Source organism: Choloepus didactylus, chromosome 10 (assembly GCF_015220235.1).
Source record: "Choloepus didactylus isolate mChoDid1 chromosome 10, mChoDid1.pri, whole genome shotgun sequence".
NCBI lineage: Eukaryota > Metazoa > Chordata > Mammalia > Pilosa > Megalonychidae > Choloepus > Choloepus didactylus.
In genome coordinates, this window is record NC_051316.1 from 12,778,105 (window position 1) to 12,801,347 (window position 23,243).

The following is a 23,243-nucleotide window of genomic DNA, read 5'->3' on the forward strand; positions in this document are numbered from 1 at the left end:
TTAGTTGTTGCCTTGCCTCTACTCCACATCTCACCTGGAATCAGAAGTCCCTATGTTTTGCTTACAGAAAATGTTACCCTCTTTGTTGTCAGCCCAGAAAGGCTGACTCTTCCTTTTGGAATTTTATAATCCAACCCTGAAAATTGTCAAGTGCTTCAGCAGAAAATCCAGTGTAGACTTGGCACTCAAAACTGTGCTTCTCTTCTTCAAAGAGACTGTAACCCCTCAAGTCCTATCTACTGGCTAATCTCCAATGCCTTCCAACAGTTTTGATGGTTTTATCCAGGTTTCTCATTGGCTTTGTGGACTGCCTAGTATAAACTCCATTGTTGTCATTGCAGATACTTTGATAAGAGTGTAGCCATGTGGGTGGTCTGTATGGAGGTGTGATCAGAGTATGTGTGTGTGTTGCCAGTCTTGTTTGCAGTCATTTGGAAGCTCTGTGTCTGTTGTTTATGTGTTCAGTAGGTGGTAACCTAGGGGCTTAGTATGTGATCATGGATATGTGGGATTTCAAATCATGGACTTCCTGGCTTTCAGTAGACAACACACCCAGAGCACCAGTGATTTGAGTACACATCCAAAGAGGACTCCAAGGGGCCTGGGCCTCGGAACAGTGAAGAGGGCAGCTGTAATTGAAAGAAAGCTATTGAGGTGGCAGGGGACAGTCTTGACTATTGACCAGCATTCAGGGGGAAAAGGTCAGATTAGGGAGCCTGTGGACACTATTGATTGTTACTCTGATGGAGAGTGGTTGATGGTTTGGTGCAAAAGATTGGGTGTCTGCAGACTGGGTTATGGAGATCTCTGGTGGAAATGTAATACATTTGGGGATTGGAGGATGTGTGAAGTTTAATTTGGGCATCTTGGGTAAGCATGTGTAGTTGAATGGGACAGCACTTTGGGTGCCTCTACAAGGTAAGGGTCATCTTTTGAGTTAGTGATTAAGAATCTGAAGGATAAAGCAGATATCTTTGCCTTGTTTTATCTTAGAGGGAACAGTACTTCATCTGAGTGTCGAGGATCTTCACTGGGTGAGAAGGTTTGACCCTCAGTGTTCACTAAGTCAAGAGGAATTCCATGTGGTTACCATTACCATTAAAGAGTGTAAGAACTCACTACAAGAATCAAGTCTTGTTAATCAAGTATGTAAAACGGTTCCCAAAACCTACAAGACCCATGGGTACTGGGCTGGTTTGAATCTGTTATGTACCCCAGAAAAGCTTATGTCCATTTAATCCAATCTTGTGGGGCAGACCTACTGTGGGTGGGTACTCATGATGAGGTTGTTTCCATGGAGATATGTCATTGCCCGTTCTAGGTGGGTCTTAATCTCCTTGCTGGAATCTCCAAGAGGATAAAAGGCAGGGACATTTTGAATAGAGTAGAGAGACACTTACAAATGCCCCAGGAAAAACAAGCAGAGAGTTGAGGGAAACTGAGATATGTAATCCAGAGTTTATCTCTGGTAGAAGCTAAGAGAGAAGCTAAGAAAGAAGCCAAGAGACAGTTTGGAGAAAGCCACAGAAACCAAAAGCTAAACCCTGGGAGAGCACCAGAAGATTCCATGTGCCTTCCTGTGTGACAGAGAAACCCCAGATGCTTGATGCCTTAATTATGATGTTTTCATGGCCTTAGAACTGTACATCCATGAACTGATAAACCCCCATTGTAAAAGCCATTTCTGGTATATTGCATTGCAGCAGCTTTAGCAAACCAAAAGTACTGCCATTTAGAGGGACCAGTTGTGGAAAACCAGTCCATGAAGACATTAACTTGGGAAAAATTGTGATTCAGAGCATGCATATATCCCTTTCAGCCATCATTCATAAATTTAAGAAACAATGTATTCCCACGAAGTTGAGGTCACAAGAATTATGTCTATTCTTACCAATACAGCTCAAATCGTACATAATATTGAAAGACTGAATGTTTTGCCCCTAGAGAATAAGGAAAGTCTATCTTCTCTCATCACCTGTTTAATATTATAGTGGAGGACTTGGTGCAATATATCAGTGTAGGAGGAGGAACAGGCTTGGTAAAGAGAAATCCTGTTTATTTGCAGAGGGCATGATTGGCTATGTAGAAACCTTTAAGTTAATTAAATTAAACTTTTTGAATGTTTAGTAAATTTAGGAAGGTCACAGTTACAAATACAAATAAAATTCAATTGTATTCCTATTTACTAGCAATTAAAAATGTTACACAAAATAGAAGCCTTTATGATAGTTTCAAAATTTAAAAATGGGGATGATTTTAATGGAAGATGTGTAAAGCTTTATACTGAAAATTAAAATATTGAAGGACTTAAAGAATATCTAATTATATCAGATTTTTTAGAGATAACTTAAAGATCTATTTGAATCCATACATGGATTCAAAGACCCAAGGAACTAATACTTAAGGTACTAGTTCTACAGGTGATCTAAGATTCAGTACAATTCCAGTCTACGTCTGGTTTGTCAAGAACTGTGGAGAGCCTGAGGCATTTCCTCACTTGCATAGTCAAGTACTTTCTGAAACTGTATGGATGCTAAAGAGACACGGGGCACCTACATGAGGGGAATTTTTCTTTATTGACACTCCCACCAGATTAACAGAAAGTGTAACATTTCAGCATTGAATTACAGGTGATCCATGAAAGCAGATGGAAAAATACTTGGTTTTTATTACCATAAGATTGAAAAATTCCCATTTGTATGAAATAATTGCCCTTTAAGTAAGAAAAAATAATGTAACAGGATATGAAACCATTTTTATTGTGAAGCAGGAAGTAAACCAGCAAAACTAATATGTAGCCCATAGAAAGCACTGTTATGTGACCTTGTCAGTAGTTGAAAGCCAAGTCAAATGCTGTTAACCCTCACATTTATTAGTGAGTTTCTAAAACATAATTGAATCATTACTTCTTAAGCTTTCTAATCTTTGCTCATATTGGAACTGACTTTTAAGTGTGCTTCTGCTCATGTAATTGTCCTGAAGTTTATTATTTACATATAAAGCATTTTTTATTACTTTCAGGACAATGCCAATGCCATTTTTCATTGCTGGAATGGATTCCTCAAAAATATTTTATCAATTTGCCATAGTGATCTTTTTTTTTTCATGCATTTCAGCTAATGGTAAAGACAGATTATCAGATGAGGCTACACACAGTAGCAGACTATCAGGAATTGTGCTTCTCTATCTCAGAAGTCTGATTCAGTTACTGTGAATGCTGATAACAGAGAAGACACCTCAACCCAATCTCCACAGAGAGAAACTCATATTTCTGTTTATTCCAATATTAGATTTTTAAATTTCTTTGAAATAAAGCAATTTAGTCTTGCAGTAAGTAGGTGTTACATACACACACACATACATATACACATACACAATTGGCCTGCAGTGTGATCAGTGTAATCACCACATTGACTAGGCCTGCTTGGTGAGGTATTGCAACCAGATACCTCATCCAGTGCCTAGCACAATCCAGCTGAATAGGTCAAAGGGCTATATTTCCCCAATTTTATGGAGGATTGAATGGCATTTTTTTATGTTCTCTGTGTTACATGTCCTGATTTACTTATGTGAAAACATTTCTCTCCCAGCATAGTGCATGAACCCAATTATGCCATAATATCCAGTATTGCAGTTTGGAGGTCAAAGGACTCTGCACTGTCTACCTCATGTTGGAGGGGCCCCAGTGAATCTAATATAGAATTAAATTCCCTTTCAATAATAATGGATGTTATATATATTTCTTGTAGTTCATGTACCCTGTTTCCAGAGATAATAAATATACACTGATGCTGAATAGTGCAGTGCTGCAAGAGGGGTTTATCCTTTGTACAATGGTGACAATGTACAAAACAGCCTACATTGGTGATTTTAGAGGGTGATATGTTTCTTCAGTGATATTGGGAACTAAATGTTTTTAACTGTATCACCTCCACCTGAATGGGGGAAAACCATTATATAAATGAGCCCCACATATAACGCTCAGCTTTTAATGCTAGTTATAGAGTAGTCCCCTTGACCCACCAGTTATGTGGCAAATGAGTATCTCTTTTTAGTTAGCTGGATGTCAGTAAAAGTCCATCCAGCCACCTTGTATGAACAGTACACTTTTTTATATTGGCGATAGCTAAATAGGGTGCTGTTATTGTCAGGCCAGGTGAGCCCACACTTAAGTTCTGTCCAATTAACTATGTGGTGCTCTACTCTTATGGGGACACTTGTAGATCTCCAGAACCCAGTTGTACGGCACATGCTAGATTCTCAAGTGCCAGCTGTAGGCTCTGGTTACTATATATTGGAATACTTTTTCATGAAATCCAATATTATTGCCCATAGTAAACATTAAATTGGAGCTCAGAAATACTGTCATTAGTGGGCATGAGTGATGTCATCAACATGGCAATGTAGGGCATACCCTGAGAAAGACTCACAAAAGATTTAGCAAATGAACAAATCCCACTTGCTTAGAGCTCTGAAGGATGATAGGGACTGGAGAAGTACACCATAAGTGCTGAATCAAAGAAAAAAGATTTCTGGGACATGTGGGTTTGATCTTGTTCCCTTCCCCATTGGTTCTGTGCATCTTGGCAAAGACAGCAGCCTGGGTCCCTCCCACCATGGACAAAGCCCATAGAGCCACTTGCAGTAGAAAGTTAAAACCCAATGCATATCCAGGCACAGAGACCTAAATCTGCACAGACTTATGGAAGAACACAAACTGCTGAAGAGTGCTGCATATGAAAGATCCCATGGGATGTGGGGAGGAAGATGCTGGTAGAACTGGTAGCAAAAACTGTTGTTCCCTCATTCAGTGCAGTTCCTATTGGCTGGACTCCTAAGCCCAAAACATACTTTACTGAATTGAACCCATCTGGCTCCTTAGATGGGATACCATAACAGGGAAGAAACTGGAAGCAGAAAATCCTGAAAGAAAAAATAGGAGGGGGGTGGTTAAACTGAATGGCTCTTAGATCAGTCTCAGAACAGAAAACTAAGGAAAATGGGGCACTGAGTGAGGGAGAGAATTTTTAAAAATCATAGGAGCAGGAGAGAAAATTCTGCACAAAAATGAACAAAACAGATCAAGATTCCTAGAGAAGGGAACAGAGGAAAGGAAACTTTCTCCTGGATGTGAAACATTTGCACAAAAAGGGCAATCTTAAAAATTGTGCTGTTTATCCAGGACAAGAATCAGAGGAAGAAGAGCTGAAAAAAATCTGAAAAGTAAAAAAAGGCTAGAATAAATTGGAGCAAGTGTCAATGAAGACCCATAATACAAAGCCAATCAGCCATAAATCCCTAGAGGGAGAAATGGATCTGCAGATTTAACTCATCAAGATATTCAGATGCCTTAACATCAACAAAAAATTACAAGACATACTAAGAAACTGGAAGATACGGCTCAGTCAAGTGAACAAATTAAAACGTCAGAGGAGATGCCAAACTTGGAACACTTAATGAAAGATGTTCAGACAAATCTCCTAAACCAGTTGAAGGAGATAAAGGAAAATATGGACAAAGAGCTGAAGGACACCAAGATGTGTGAACATGAAGAGTTTGAGAGTATAAAAAGAAACATAACAAATTATGGGGATGAAAGGCACAATGATGGAGATTAAAGATTCACTAAATAGGACACAGAAAGGTGTATTTTCATCCACCATGGGATAGAGTCAGGTAGACTTTCTCACATTTGTGAAGAAGATAGAACATGGCCCCATAATAACTAAATTTTGAAGAAACAACTTGGGCTAATGTTTAGGATAAATTTATTCCTGGAAGTTATCTTTCTTATTTGCAATTTACAAAAAGCTATACATTTGGGGACTTCTGGGAAGAAAGTGGATTAGGAGAGACAGAGGAAATTCTCTTCCATGAAAAACACTAAAGACAGTGCTCCAGAATAGCAGTTCCAATGTGCCACTGGCTGGGCAGGGATATCTATACCACATGGTGAGGATGTAGCTGGAGAAGCCAAGAGACTGCACTTAAGACAGGTGAGGGTTCAGACCTGAATGCTGCCAGGAACAGGTGGTTGGAGCAGGCTGGCAAGCACAGAAGGGAGCAGTCTTCCACAACCCATGCACCCTTCTCAGCAGTTGGCTGGGGAGACAACCCTTCACAGCTCCATGGCTGAGAGCTGATGAGCTGGGAATTGGCTGCTGAGCATGGAGTAAACAGCTAAGCCCCATGCACCTGGCTCAGCAGTTGGCTGGGGAGATAACACTTCACAGCCTATGGCCAAGAGCTCCCATGAGAGAACTTGGGATTTGCTAGTCTTGTGAACACATCCACTTTTCCTCAACAGAAGTCCATAGCATGCACAACCAAGAGGCAAGGATGCTTCATGGAAGTGCCAGGAGCCCCTTTCCAAATCCAGGGATTTGCAGGCACACAGCAAACAAGGACTGAGGGGCATCTGAGCTGGAAGATGAAACACACATCTCTGCAGCCCCAGAGTAGTCCATCTGCAGCCCCAGGAACTCCCAGGAACACTGTGTTCTGGAATGGACTTCCTGCCAAATTGTGCAGGGCTTGACCCCAACCAAAGGGCTGGCAGTCCCCAGTGCATGCAGAAAATTGGTGCACTGATTGGATTTCCACCTAGTTTCAACCATGCTTAGTGCATAGATGAAGTTGGGGGAGAACTGGCTTAGGGAAGAGGTGGCTCAAGAGCACCATCTGCTGGTATTACAGGAAAAGTGACCTCCATTAAGCTATAGCTCTTTCAAATTATAGATAAATGTCTACATAATCATGCATATCCTAAATTAACTCCATCAAGATAAACATATGCCAAAAGGAAAAAAAACAACAGAAAAATATAATTATGGACAACCCAAACGTCCAACTTAAAAAGCCAAAAGAGACACAAAACTTTGAGCAATTAATCAAAGTATACACAAATCTCCAAAGCAACTTCAGTGTGACAGCTAAGGATATAAAGGACGTCAAAAAGACCTAGAAGAGCATAAAGAAGAATTTGACACAGTAAACTTAAAAATAGAAGATCTTATGACAATGAAAGATACAGTTTATCAAATTAAAAAATATTCTTGAGACACACAGCAGATTTGAAGAGACAGTGGAAAGAATTAGCAAACTAGAGGACAGAATGATGGAATGCAAAAGCAAAAAAGAACAAATGGTGAAAAAAAAATTTGAAATGGATCTCAGGGAAATGATGGACAACAGGAAGTGCACAAATATAAGAATGAGTGGTGTTCCAGAAGATGAAGAGTAGTGTAAAGGAATAGTAAGAGTATTTGAAGACATTTTTGGGGAAAACTTCCCAACCCTTCTAAACTACATAAATATGCAAATCAAAAATGCCCAACAAACTCCAAATAGAATGAATCCGAATAAACCCACTCTGAGACATATTGTGATTATATTGACAAATGCCAAAAAGAAGGAAAAAGTTCTGAAAGCAGGAAGAGAGAAGTGATTTACCACATACAAAGGAACTAACACAAGACTAAGTACTGACTACTCAGAGGGCACCATGGAGGGAAGAAAGCCATGGTATGAAATATTTAAAATTCTGAAAGAAAAAAAAAATTGTCAGACAAAAATTCCTTATCCAGCAAAGCCCTCCTTCAAAATTGAGGAAAAGTTTAAAATTTTCACAAACAAAAGCTGAGAAAATTTGTTAACAGAGACCTGCCCTGCAAGAAATACTAAAGGAAGCTCTAGCAGCTGACAAAAATGACAGAAGAGAGAGGGCTGGAGAAGGGCACAGAACTGAAGAGTATTAGAAAGGGTAACTTAATGGAAATAGAGAGAGAGAAAAAAAATAGATCTGAGAACTAAAAACCAAAGGATAAGATGGCTGATTCAAGATCTGTCTTCACAGTAATAAAATTGAATATGAATTAATTAAACTCCCCAGTTAAAAGACATAGATTGGCAGAATGGATTAAAAACTATGAACCATCAACATGCTGTTTTCAAAAGACTCATCTTAGACCCACAGGCAAAAGAGATTGAAAGTGAAAGGATGGATAAAAAACATTCCATGCAAGGTACAGCCAAAAGAAAGCAGGGGTAGCAATACCAATTTCAGAAAAAAAATAGACTTTAAATGCAAGAATGTCATAAGAAACAAAGGAGGACACTATATTCTAATAAAAAGGACATCTCACCAAGAAGAAGTAATTATAAATGTACTCCAAATTATGAGACAAACGTTGGCAAAGCTGAAGGAAGCAATAGACATTTCTATAATAATATTGAAATATTTCAATACACTACTCTCTCCTATAGATAGAACAACCACACAGAGGACCAATAAGGAAACTGAGAACATAAAGTGATAGATGAATTAGACTTAGACATGTATAGAACATTTCATCCCAAATTACCAGGATATACATTCTTCTCTAGCACTCATGGAACATTCTCCAGGATAGATCATATACTGGGGCATAAAACAAGCTTCAATAAATTTAAAAAGATTGAAATTATTCAAAGCATATTCTCTGACCACAATGGAATGCTACTAGAAGTCAATAACCATCACAGATCCAGAAAATTCACAAATACGTGGATGTTAAACAACACACTCCTAAACAATCAATGGGTCAAAGAAGAAATTGCAAGAGAAATTGCTAAATGTCTAGAAATGAATGAAAATGAGAGCACAATATATCAAAACCTGTAAGATGCAGTGAAAACAGTGTTGAGGGGGGAATTTATAGCTCTAAACACATACATTAAAAAGGAAGAAAGAGCTAAAATCAAAGAACTAACAGAACTGAAGAAGCTAGGGAATGATCAGCAAATTAACCCTAAAGCAAGTAGAAGAAAAGAAATAACAAGGATTAAAGTTGAAATAAATAATATGAAAGACAAAAAAATAATAGAATAAATAAAGCCAAAAGTTGGTTCTTTGGGAACAAGATTGACAAACCCTTAGCTAGACTGACAAAGTCAAAAAGAGAGAAGACCCAAATAAAATTATAAATGAGAGGGGGGACATTACTGGAGATCCAAAAGATACTTTAAAAATCATAAGAGGATACTAGGAACAACCATATGCCAACAAACTAGGCAAATTAGAGGAAATGGATAATTTCCAGGAAACGGATAATTTCCTGAAAACAAAAGAACCTAAACTGACATGAGGAGAAATAGAAGACCTCAATAAATCAATCACAAGTAAAGCAATCCAAACATTCATCAAAAACTTCCTAAAAATAGAGGAGGCGGGGCAAGATGGCAGAGTGGTGAGGAGCAGAATTTCATCTCTCCCCTAGAGCAGCTGGCAATTACCCAAGAACTATAAGAAACAGTGTTTTCAGGGTCTCCAGTAACCAGTCACACATTGGACACAAGTTTGGAATTGGAGGAAAAGCTGAGATCGCAGGGAACATTGTAAGTTCCCCGGACCAGGGGTCTGGCACCCCTCCCCACCCAGACCACACAGACTGTCTTTCTGCCAGCTCCCTGAAAGGGGGGGGAGGAACCAAAAACCAGCAATCTGCTGAGGGCAAGAAGGGAGGCTCAACCCAGCCTCAACTGCAGAATTAATTAACAAATTAATTAATTAACTTTGGGAGCTGGGGTGCTAAAGAAGGGCTGAACTCTGAGAAGTGGGGGCACATAAAAGTGGGCACCCATTCCCAGACTCCAAAAAAGCCATTTATTTTTCCCCCTACATTTTGTCCCTTCTGGCTTCTCACTGATCTCTTATCTTTTTGCATTTCAGTAGCCCCCGGCAGGGGTGGAACTGAAGTGGTTGGAGAGTAATTATCAGACAGTAGCCCAAAGCATATATTTAAATGCTCTATTCTGACACTGACAAAACTTCCAGGCTGGAGAAAGACTTTTAAAAGAGACACTTTTTTTTTTTTTTTTTTTCCCTTTCTTCTTTTTCTTGATTTCTTTTCTACTTTTTTTTTTTTTTAAATCTAAAAGTAATATATGTGGTTATTTTCTATTGGAAAGCCCAGGTTGAGGGACTAGGCTGGGCTTGGGGGAGACAGAGTACCCACAGTGTCTTTGAATTCCATATTCACTACTGAAGGCCTCCACCCCCGTCTTTAATTGGCAACTCAGGCTGACCAAGGAATCTACATGGAGAGGCCCCAAAGAGGAGAGAGGAGAAGGGAATAGTGCCCCTGAGAGACAACTGGAGTTCTGAGGACTGGGAGAGTGGAGGGAGGTCCAGCTCAACTGGCAGTCCTCCTTCTGGGAATTCAGACCCCAGGGGCTGGAATTCAGATTCTGGCTTTAGTCAGCCACGCCCCTGACAGGATCAGAGTCACCAGGAGAACTAAAGGCTCCATACCTCCTTACACTGGTGGGGGAGCTGCGGGCTGGCCAGCACCACCTGCTGGACAGGAGAGGAAAAGCACCAATTCTAAAGGCCTCACAGGAGGGTCTCATTCTCAGGAAAACTCCATACCCTCCCAGTGAGACCTGGGCCTCACTAGACTGGGAAAATCTGCCTAGGGTTGACCATATCTGACAAGACCCACTCACAAAAAGGTTACATAGAGGCAGAGCAAGGAACAGAAAAAACAAGAGGGGAAAAATTCTGAATAGAACCTAAGTTAGAGGTCTAGAATAAGTTGAACTGAATAACAGAGGCCAGAGAACAAAGCCAACCAACAAGAAAACCACTAGGTAAAAGACAGAAAACAAGCTCCAAAATAAACTAATCAAGAAAATCAGATGCCTAGACAACTTAAGATAACATGCCATACCAGGAAACACGAAAACATGGACCAGCCAAAGGAACAAATTAATAGCTCAGCTGAGACACAGGAGTGGAGGCAACTAATGCTAAATAAATTTGATGAAATGAAGGAAGATATAGCAAAAGAGCTGAAGGATATAAAGAAGACACTGGCTGATCATAAAGAAGAATTCATAAACTTAAAAAAACAAATGGCAGAACTCATGGGAATGAAGGCCACAATGGAGGAGATGAAAAACACAGTGGAGGGACACAACAGTAGATTTGAACAGACAGAAGAAAGGATCAGTGAACTGGAAGACAGGTCATTCGAATTCATACACACAAAACAACAGATGGTGAAAAAAATGGAAAAATATGAGCAGGGTCTTAGGGAGCTGAGTGACAACATGAAATGCACAAATATACGTGTTATGGGTATCCCAGAAGGAGAAGAGAGGGAAAAGGGGGCAGAAAGAGTAATAGAAGACATATTCACTGAAAATTTGCCAACTCTTATAAAAGACAGAAAATTAGAGAAACAGACACTGAGAGATTTTGTGAATAAGAGACCGGCACTACAAGAAATACTAAAGGGAGTGCTACAGGCTGATAGGAAAAGACATGAGAAAGAGGTTTGGAGAAGAATGTAGAAATGAAGATTATCAGAAAGGGTAAAAAGAGAGAGAGGAAAAAATAAGATGTGACATATAAAATCCAAAAGTCAAAATGATAGAAGAAAGTACTGCCCTTACAGTAATAACACTAAATGTTTATGGATTAAACTCCCCAATAAAAAGACACAGACTGGCAGAATGGATTAAAAAACAGAACCCATCTATATGCTGTCTACAAGAAACTCACTTTAGACACAAGGACAAACATAGACTGAAAGTGAAAGGTTGGAAAAAGATATTTCATGCAAAAAACAACCAGAAAAAAGCGGGAGTAGCTATATTAATATCAGACAGGTTAGACTTCAAAAGTGAAACAATTAAAAGAGACAAAGAAAGACACTATATATTAACAAAAGGGTCAATTCATCAAGAAAACATAAGAGTCATAAATATTTATGCACCAAACCAGAATGCCCCAAAATTCATGAGGCAAACACTGCGATCACTGAAAGGAGAAATAGATACCTCTACAATAATAGTTGGAGACTTCAATACACCACTTTCATCAATGGATAGAACATCTAGACAGAGGATCACTAAAGAAACAGATGTTGAATTGTATGATAAATGAACTAGACTTGACAGGCATTTATAGAACACTACATCCAACAACAGCAGGATACACTTTTTTCTCAAGTGCTCATGGAACATTCTCTAGGATAGACCACATGTTGGGTCACAAAGCAAGTCTCAACAAAGTTAAAAATATTGATATTATACAAAACACTTTCTCAGACCACAATGGAATGAAGTTGGAAATAAATAAAAGGCAGAAGGTCATAAAATTCACAAAGATATGGAGGCTAAACAACACCCTCTTAGAAAACCAGTGGGTAAAGGAAGAAATTACAAGAGAAATTAGTAAATACCTCGAGGCAAATGACAATGAAAACACAACTTATCAAAACTTATGGGATGCAGCAAAGGCGGTGCTGAGATGGAAATTTATTGCCCTAAATGCCTATATTAAAAGAGAAGAGAGAGCAAAAATTGAAGAGTTAACTGCTCACCTGGAGGAATTAGAGAAAGAACAGCAAACTAACCCCGAAGCAAGCAGAAGGGAAGAAATAACAAAGATTAGAGCAGAAATAAATGCAATTGAGAACAGGAAAACAATAGAGAGAATCAACAAAACCAAAAGTTGGTTCTTTGAGAAAATCAATAAAATCGATGGACCACTGGCTAGGCTAACAAAAAAAAAAAAAAAAAAAAAAAAAAAAAGAGCAGATGCAAATAAAGGCAATCAGAAATGGGAAAGGAAATATAACTACCGACCCTGCAGAAATTAAGGAGATAATGAGAAGATACTATGAGCAACTATATCCTAATAAACTAGACAACTTAGATGAAATGGACAACTTCCTAGAAAAGCATAAACAACCAACATTAACTCAAGAAGAAATAGATGACCTCAACAAACCAATCACAAATAAAGAGATTGAGTCAGTCATCAAAAAGCTCCCAAAAAGGAAAAGCCCAGGACCAGATGGTTTCACATGTGAATTCTACCAAGCATTCAAGAATGAATTAGTACCAATCCTGCTCAATCTCTTCAAAAAAATTGAAGAGGGAAAGCTACCTAACTCTTTCTATGAAGCCATCATCACCCTAATACCAAAACCAGGCAAAGATACTACAAAAAAAGAAAATTATAGACCAATTTCTTTAATGAATATAGACACAAAAATCCTCAAAAAAATACTCACAAATCGAATCCAGCAGCACATTAAAAGAATTATACACCACGACCAGGTGGGATTTATTCCAGGTATGCAAGGCTGGTTCAACACAAGAAAATCAATTAATGTAATACACCACATCAATAAATCAAAGCAGAAGAACCACATGATCATCTCGATTGATGCAGAAAAGGCATAAGACAAAATTCAACATCCTTTCCTGATGAAAACACTTCAAAGGATAGGAATAGAAGGGAACTTTTTCAATATGATAAAGGCAATATATGAAAAACCCACAGCTAACATCACACTCAATGGGGAGAGACTGAAAGCTTTTCCTCTAAGATCAGGAACAAGACAGGGATGCCCACTATCACCATTGTTATTCAACATTGTGCTGGAAGTTCTAGCTTGAGCAGTTAGGCAAGAAAAAGAAATAAAAGGCATCCAAATTGGAGAGGAAGAAGTAAAACTTTCACTATTTGCAGATGACATGATTGTATATGTAGGTAATCCAGAAAAATCTACAGCAAAGCTACTAGAACTAGTCAATGAATACAGCAAAGTAGCAGGCTACAAGATCAACACGCAAAAATCTGTAGTGTTTCTGTACACAAGTAATGTGCAACAAGAGGAGGAAATCAGGAAAAAAATCCCATTTACAATAGCAACCAAAAGAATCAAGTATTTAGGAATAAACTTAACCAAGGACACAAAAGACCTTTACATAGAAAAGGATAAGAAACTGCTAAAAGAAATTGAACAAGACCTGAAAAAATGGAAGAACATACCATGTTCATGGATTGGAAGACTAAATATAGTTAAGATGGCAATTTTACCTAAACTGATTTACAGATTCAATGCAATACCAATTCAAATCCCAACAACTTACTTTACAGAAATAGAAAAACCAATAACTAAATTTATTTGGAAGGGTAAGGTGCCCCGACTAGCCAAAAATGTCTTGAGAAAGAGGAATGAAGTGGGAGGTATCACACTACCTGACTTTGAAGCATATTACAAACCTACAGTGCTCAAAACAGCATGGTACTGGCATAAGGACAGATATACTGATCAATGGAATCGAATTGAGTGTTCAGAAGTAGACCCTTACATCTATGGACAACTGATCTTTGAAAGGCAGTGAAGCCAAAGCAACTGGGAAAGAGCAGCCTGTTCAATAAATGGTGTTTGAAGAACTGGATATTCGTTTCCAAAAGAATGAAAGAGGATGTCCATTTCACACCTTATACCAAAATTAACTCCAAGTGGATCAAAGACCTAAACATTAGCACCAAGACCATAAAACTCTTAGAAGAAAATGTAGGGCAATATCTTAAAGATCTTGTGAAAGGAGGTGGTTTCTTAGACCTCACACCCAAGGCACAAGCAACCAAAGAACAAATAGACAAACGAGATCTCCTCAAAATTAAACACTTTTGCATATCAAAGGACTTTGTCAGAAAAGTAAAAAGGCAACCTACACAATGGGAGATGATATTTGGAAACCACATATCAGATAAGGGTTTAATATCCCAAATATATAAAGGAATCCTGCATCTCAATAACAGAAAGACAAACAATCCAATTAAAAAATGGGCAAAAGACATGAACAGACATTTTTCTGAAGAGGAAATACAAATGGCTCAAAAGCATATGAAAAAATGCTCAACTTCACTGGCTATTAAGGAAATGCAAATCAAAACCACATCTCACACCTACCAGAATGGCCATTATCCAAAAAACAGAAAATGACAAGTGCTGGAGAGGATGTGGAGAAAGAGGCACACTTATTCATTGTTGGTGGGAATGTAGAATGGTGCAACCACTCTGGAAGACAGTATGGAGGTTCCTCAGGAAGCTAAATATAGATTTGCCATATGACCCAGCTATTCCATTGCTGGGTATATACTCAGAGGAACTGAAACTTAAGACACAAACAGACATTTGTAAACCAATGTTTATTGCAGCATTATTCACAATTGCCAAGAGATCGAAACAGCCCAAATGTCCATCAAAGGACGAGTGGATAAACAAACTGTGGTATATACACATGATGGAATATTATGCAGCTGTAAGACAGAACAAAGACATGGATCATGTAATAATGTGGATGAACCTTGAGGACATTATGTTGAGTGAAGTTAGCCAGAAACAAAAGGACAGATTCTGTGTGGTCTCACTAATATGAACAGACATTAATGAACAAACTTTGGGAGTTAAAAGCTGACAACACAGGCCATCAGGAGATAGAAAGAAGGCAGAGATAAGCCATTTGATGCTGAAGGACTACAGAATGTTTAGGATTGTTTGCATAGATCCAGAAATAGATAGCATAATACTGTGTGATGGTAGCATGGTATTGTAAGTACACTGAACAAAGATGTCTGTGAGTAAAGCTGAAAGAGGTGGGATAGGAGAATGTATGACACCAGAAGTAAAGATAGATGATAAAGACTGGGACTGTATAACGTGGCAAAAACTGGAGTTGCCAATGACTGTTACTAAATATACAAATATAAACATGTTTTTGCATGTGGGAAAGCAAATGAATGTCAACCATGTAGAAATTTGAAAAAGGGATGGTATTCAGGAAAAAACATAATCAAAGCAAACTGGAGTCTATGGTCAACAGTAACATTGTAATATATCTCCATTAAATGTAACAAAGGCAATATGCCAATGCTAAATGTATATGAGAGGGGGATATAGGGGAGTAATATGGGATTCTTGGTAGTGGTGTTATTTGCTGTCCTTAGTAGTATATTGTATTGTATGACATGTTATTTTTCTTTTTATCATTTTTTCTTATTGCTAAAAAAAGAAAATTTTTCTTGTAGTAATCAGTATGTTCAAGTGCTGATTGTGGTGATAAATGTACAACTTTATGATGATACCATGAACAACTGCTTGTACACTGTGGATAAATGTATGGTATGTGAATATAACTCTATAAAATTGTAGGAAAAAATATATATAGGAGTAAAAGTGTTGGAGAAAACATGGTGAGAGGGATGATGCCTCACCAATATGGACTAACTACAATGTGTAAACTCAGAACTGAATCTTAGATCATAGCCTAACATGGACACAATAATTGTAATAGTCCCTAGATTGTAAGCTCTTACAGCAGTTAAAACTCTATCCCTGAATTGTAAGGCCTATCTCTAAACTTTGAGATGCTGATCCCCTAGCGTATAACCTGATTGGTCTCTGGAACAATGCTTATCTCTGAGACACCTGAAACTCAGAGCTAGAGCTCGGCAGATATGAATGTCAGTATTAGTGCATACAGCCCCTGTCAAAAAAAAAAAAAAAAAAAAAAAGCTGAAAAGGAGCCCAGACTTCAATTAGTGATATGAATGAAGCAGGTCTGGTTAAGACCAGGGCAAGCCAGGCCAAAGGATAAAGGTTGAAACTGATTGTGTTTTAAAACTTCAACTTTCATATGAGACCAAGGGAATAGATATCTATTTGGTACAGGATCTAAATTTTCTAAATGGTACAACTCTACAGTCAATTTGTTCAAACACAATTGCATGGAACTTTGAATAGGAAGTGAGATACGGTAGGTTAGTATAGGCTGGAGTGAAATAGTGACACATCCTAGAGTAATTTGGGCAGATAATAAAAAACATATTTACAGCCTCCCCCTCCCCAGCCCCGAGGATCTGGGGGAAGGTGTGGATGTGTTGGACATCCTCACCTGGACTGGTGTTGATGTTGTCACAAACATTGGGACTGGCGGTTTGATGTGCTGAGCCCTCGAGCAAGGGACTTGCCCTTGTGAAGCTCATTACCACAAAGGAGAGTCTGAAGTTGTATGTAATGGTGCCTGAGAGTCTTCCCCTGAGTACCTCTTTGTTGCTCAGATGTGGCCCTCTCTCTCTCTAACTGAGCCATCTCGACAGGTGAACTCACTGCCCTCCCCCCTGCGTGGGACCCGACTCCCAGGGGTGTAAATCTCCGTGGCAACGCAGAGCATGACTCCCGGGGATGAGTGTGGACCCGGCGTCATGGGACTGAGAGTATCTTCTTGACCAAAAGGGGGATGCAAAATGAGATGAAATAGTTTCAGTGGCTGAGAGATTCCAAATGGAGTCGAGAGGTCACTCTGGTGGACATTCTTATGCACTATATAGATAACACCTCTTAGGCTTTAATGTATTGGAATAGCTAGAAGTAAATACCTGAAACTACCAAACTCCAACCCAGCAGTCTGGACTCCTGAAGACAATTATATAATAATGTAGATTACAAGGGGTGACAGTGTGATTGTGAAGACCTTGTGGATCACACCCCCTTTATCTAGTGTATGGATGAGTGGAGGAATGGGGATAAAAACTAAAGGACAAATGGGGTGGGATGGGGGGATGATTTGGGTGTTCTTTTTTCACTTTTATTTTTTATTCTATGTTCTGGTTCTTTCTGATGTAAGGAAAATGTTCAGAGATAGATTGTGGTGATGAACGCATAACTATGTTATCATACTGTGGACAGTGGATTGTATATCATGGATGATTGTATGGTGTGTGAATGTATTTCAATAAAACTGAATTTAATAAAAAAAAAGAGTAAAAAAAAAAGATATAAGCCCAACAACAAAAAAATAATGATTTATATTGTAAACGCAAAACTACTTCTTAGTTTTTCGCATTGCTTTGCTTTGAAATGCTTTTTATTTGAGAAATAAAGTTAAAAAATTAAAAAAAAAAACTTTCTAAAAATAAAAGCCGAGGGCCAGACGGCTTCACAAGGGAATTTAACCAAACTTTCCAAAAAGAAATGACACCATTCCTGCTCAAAATCTTTCATAAAATTGAAGAAAATGGAACACTACCTAGCTAATTTTATGAAGCTAACTTCACTCTAATACCAAAACCAGATAAAGTTGCTGTGCCAGTTTGAATGTATTATGTCCCCCAAATGCCATTATCTTTGATGTAATCTTATGTGGGCAGACCTATCAGTGTTAATTAGATTGTAATTCTTTAAGTGTTTCCATGGAGATGCGCCCCACCCAACTGTGGGTGATGACTCTGACTGGATAATTTCCATGGAGGTATTGGCCTGCCCATTCAGGGTGGGTCTGAATTAAATTACTGGAGCACTATATAAGATCAGGCAGAAGGAATAAGCTGCTACAGCCAAGAGGGACACTTTGAAGAAAGCACAGGAGCTGCAGATGAGAGACAGTTTGAAGATGGCCATTGAAAGCAGACTCTTGCTCTGGAGAAGCTGAGAGAGGACACATACTCCAAGTGAAACTACGAGTGACATTTTTGAGAAACTGCAGCTTAAAGAGGAATGTCCTAGGAGAAAGACACCAGCCACATCCCTTCACAGCTAACAGAGGTTTTCTGGACACCATTGGCTATCCTCCAGTGAAGGTACCTGATTGCTGATATGGTACGTTGGACACTTTATGGCTTTAAGACTGTAACTGTGTAACCAAATAAGCACCCTTTTATAAAAGCCAATTTGTCTCTGGTATTTTGCATTCTGGCAGCATTAGCAAACTAGAACAGATGCTATAAGAAAGGCCAATTTCCCTAATGAATATAGATGCAAAAATTCTCAACAAAATACCTGCAAATCAAATCCAAAGACACATAAAAAGTCATACACCATGACCAAGTGCATTCATACCAGGCATGCAAGGGTGGTTCAGCCTAAGAAAATCAATGTAATACAACACATTAACAAGTCAAAAGGGAAAAACCAAATGATTTTCTCAACAGAAGCTGAAAAAGCATTTGACAAAATTCAGCATCCTTTTTTTGATATAAAACAATTCAAAAGGTAGGAATTGAAGGAAACTTCCTCAATATGATAAAGGGCATATGTGAAAAATCCACAGCCATAATACTACTCAATGGTGAGAAACTGAAAGCCTTCCCCTTAAGATTGGGAATGGGCAAGTATGTCTGCTGTCACCAATGTCATTCAACATTCTGCTAGAAGTTCTAGCCAGAGCAATGCAGCAAGACAAAGAAATAAAAGGCATTCAGATTGCAAAGGAAGAAGTAAAACTCTCATTATCTGCAAATGATATGATCTTATGTTTGGAAAAACCTGAGAAACTGATGACACAGATACTTGAGGTAATAAACAAATTCAGCAAAATGGTGGGATACAAGGTTAATGCACAAAAGTCAGTCATGTTCCTATACACTACAAAATGGCCTGACTGAAGAGACACTCAAGAAAAAATTCCAATCACAATAGCAACTAAAAAAAATCAACTATCTAGGAATAAACTTAACGAAGGATGTAAAAGACTTCTACACAGAAAATTACATAACTTTACTAAAAGAAATAAAAGGGGACCTAAAGAGATGGAAACATATTCCATGTTCATGGATAGGAAGGCTGAATGTCATTAAGATGTCAATCCTACCCACACTGATCTACAGATTCAGTGCAATTCCAATCAAAATTCCAACAGCTTACTTTGTAGACTTGGAAAAGCTACTTTTCAAATTTATTTGGAGGGTGTTCCGCACCACAGGAGAGTTGTGGCAGAAGCAGCTGAATGTCTCTCATTACCCATATGTGAGGTAGGCTGCCAGCTCCAGTGGGACAGTCAGCCATGACTAAGGAAGGTGCTGGGTAATGTGATAAGAACATAAGGAATGATCTTGTCAGATTTTTATGAGTTATGGTGGCTGAAACATCAATTCTAACTTGTGGGAAAAGAACTAAACAACAGCACAAGAGGAAATCTATATTAACCAAGTATTTTATTAAATAAAGGAGGTTATATAATAGCTGCTGGTCAAGAGATTCAGCAAACAAGGAAAGGAACATTTTAGCTTTAAGACGTTTCGAATGAAAGTCCAATAACTAGAATTCAGAAGAAAAAAGTTATCAAAAATTTTGTCAAAGCATACTGGTCAGTGATTAATAAGTCCTCCAATAGGACTAGGCCTAATACCAAAATTAATCACTAAATTAATAAAATAGATTGAACCTGAATTAACTCAATTTTTTTCATACAACCTTCAAATTAGAATTAATTTTCTTCAGATTTTTATTGCCTTGTCCAAAGTAAATAAAATATCGTTCCACTTTCATGCCAACTTATGTCATAGATATGACAGAAAACTTACTTGAAGCAATGAATATTTTTGTTGAAAATGCACATCAGCATTAGTCAGATTTTTAATACCTGTTTTCTGAAATAATACTAGACATACAGCATTCACACCTATCAGGACACAAAAATCCTCTTAAAAGCTACTCAGAAATGGAGGACCTTACTCAGGAATGATGTCCATTCACCAGAAATCAAAGGAAAATTCCTCTAAAGTTATTTTTTAAATAATATCAGAATTTAGAAGCACAGCATCAAAGTTCTCAAAAGAATCTAACAAAATAAAATCAGGTCCAAAGGAAACCATAAAGTCATTAGTTAAATCTTCCAGTGAAATTAAAACAAATCAGCCTAAAATTGGGGACATGTGTGAGTACAAGTTCAGCAAAGGCAGCATCCAGTGATCAAAAGGCTACTAAACCCATTAATAAAACCATGGTGACTGTGAAAGGATATTCACAAGAATCTGCAAAAAAAGGAAAAAAAAGAAAAAAATCATCTCATAAAAAATCAGTATATGAAACCCTTAAATCAAATGAACAGCTTAACTGGAGATTGAAAAGACTACAACAGTTAACAGAAGTGTCAAAAAGGTCTTTGTGCAGTAGAGAAATTTGGAATCAAGTTCAATCAGTTAAACAGAGTTTACCATCAACAATAAAAGACCACAGTTGCAATATGCAAAGTAAATCTAATAGTTAAAACAAATTAAAAAACATGTGAAAAGAAAAATACTGGAAATAAAACCTGACTCTAAAGAGGATGAAAATCCAGTAATTAATGAAATAATAAATTCCCCCAAAGGAAAAAATGCAAAGTAGAGCATCAGAGAGCTTATATTTGTAGTTCTCAGTACCTGTAAGAATCTGAAAAGTGTCTTCAGAAGACTAGTTGAAAAGAGGAAATGAAACCTGTGCCTGTAACTTCTGAGATAAAAAGATCAAAAGTGGCTACTTCAGTAGTCTCTAGAAAGAGTGAGAAGGCCAAGTCAGTTAAAACACAAGTGAATGCTTGTGCAAAATCCCAAAAAGTCCACAGCCTTCAGTGCCTGAACAAGTGTAGAAAATGAGGTAGAGCAAGCAGGAAAGAGCAAACAAGGTAGCATTCTTCAACTCTGTGAAGAAATTGCTGGTGAAATTGAGTCTGATACTGTACAGAGAAGAAGAGAATCTTCACAAATGGGAGGTACAAAAGAGAAGCCTACAGAAATAAAATTGGAAGAGACTGATGTTGAAAGACAAATACTTAATCAGAAGGAAACAAATCAGGATGTTCAATGTAATCCTTTATTCCCCAGTAGGAAAATAAAGCCTGTGAAATGTGTACTAAATAGAATAAAAAGCTCAACTAAGAATTCCAAATGGCCAAAATTAAACTTGAAATTCAACTCTGTATGCAAAATAAATTGGACATTCAAGTTTCCTATAAACCGGGCTTATTAAGAACCAGTTTTTCAAGAGGAAGGGAAAGATGGCAGTATAGAGAGGTGTGGAATTTAGTTAGTACCCTGGAGCAACTAATAAACAATGAGGAACAACTGCTAAATAATCTGGAACAACTGCTGGGGGACAACCATGACTGTCCACACATCATACACCAACCTGGATTCAGTGGAATGACTGAGACTGCAGCATAAAATCTGTAAGTAAAAATTGTGGAAACATGCTGGAAGCCCCCTTCCCCCAGAGCAGGCTGAGCTGCAAGACCTCAATGTGGGAGAAAGTAGCATTCCTGCAGTGAGCAAATATAGCACAACCTATCTCCAACTGGGATTTTAATTAACAAATATGAACTTTTAAATACAAGCTATAAATATATACAAACCCCTAACAACCAGCAAAGTACCCTAAGGTAGCTGCAGAGGAGATGAGATGGAGCTGACAGAAAAAAAAAATAATTTAAAAAAAGAAGGAAAAATACAGTGGTGTTTAGAGATGATTGACCTTAGAGAGCCAGAAAATCCCGGTGCCCCAGGAAAGGGATCCCAGAAGACTGAGTGCTCTCTCTGACAGATGGGTGAAACTGGAGGTTCATGGACTGGTTCTGAAAGGAGTTTCTTTCCCTTTTCCTCTCTCTCAACCTGAGTGGCTCAGTGGAGAGAGCCTCAGCTTGTAGTATATAGTTTGCATTAGGTATATTTTCACCCTATATACCCCTCTATTATTAACTTCTAGTTATAGTGTCATACATATATTCTTGTTCATGAAAGAGACATAGTATTTGTACAGGTAATCACAGACATTGTCCACCACAAGATTCACTGTTTTAAACATTCCTATCTTTTAACCTCCAACTTTCCTTCTGGTGAAATGTGTGACTCTAAGCTTCCCATTTCCACCACATTCACACACCATTCAGCACTGTTATTCTCACAATAATGTGCTGCCATCACTTCTGTCCATTTCCAAACAATCAAGTTCAACTTAGTTGAACATTCTGCTCATAAAAAGCAACTGGTTCCCATTCTTTAGCCTCATTCTATATCCTGGTAACTTGTATTTCAGGTATAGGACTTTACATATTATAATTAGTTCATATCAGTGAGACCATACAATATTTGTCCTTTTGGTTCTGACTTATTTCACTCAATATAGTGCCCTCAAGCTTTCTTCAACTCATTTTTTTAACACAGTTTTGTTCACACACCATACAGTCAGTCCTGAATAAACAACTGATGGTTCCCTGTATAATCAAATATTTATGCATTCACTACCATCACCATTATCTACATAAGAACATCTCAATTTTTTCCACAAAGAAGGAGGAAGAGCCAAAGAAGGTAGAGAGACAAAAGAAAAAGAAAAAATGGCAGCTAAAAGCAACAAAAGGAAAGATAGAATTCACTAAATTACAATAAAAGACTCAGGCAACATCACGAATGCTGAGTCCCATACCCTTCTCTTATATCCCCTCTTATAGGCATTTAGCTTTGGTATATTGCCTTTGTTACATTAAAGGAAGCATAATACAAAGTTTCAGTTAACTATAGTCTAGTTTGCATCAATTATACTTTTCTCCAATACCACCCCATTTGTAACACCTTGCAAGATTGACTTTCATTTGTTCTCCATCCTGTAAAAACATATTTGTACATTTTATCACACTTGTTG

The 23,243-nt window shown here is 38.0% G+C and overlaps 2 pseudogenes; both read left to right on the forward strand.

Annotated features, from left to right (window-relative positions):
- LOC119504660 overlaps nucleotides 1-23,243 on the forward strand; it is a 38,088-nt pseudogene that overhangs the window by 3,491 nt on the left and 11,354 nt on the right.
- Nucleotides 20,093-23,243, forward strand: part of LOC119505237 — a 103,916-nt pseudogene continuing 100,765 nt past the window's right edge.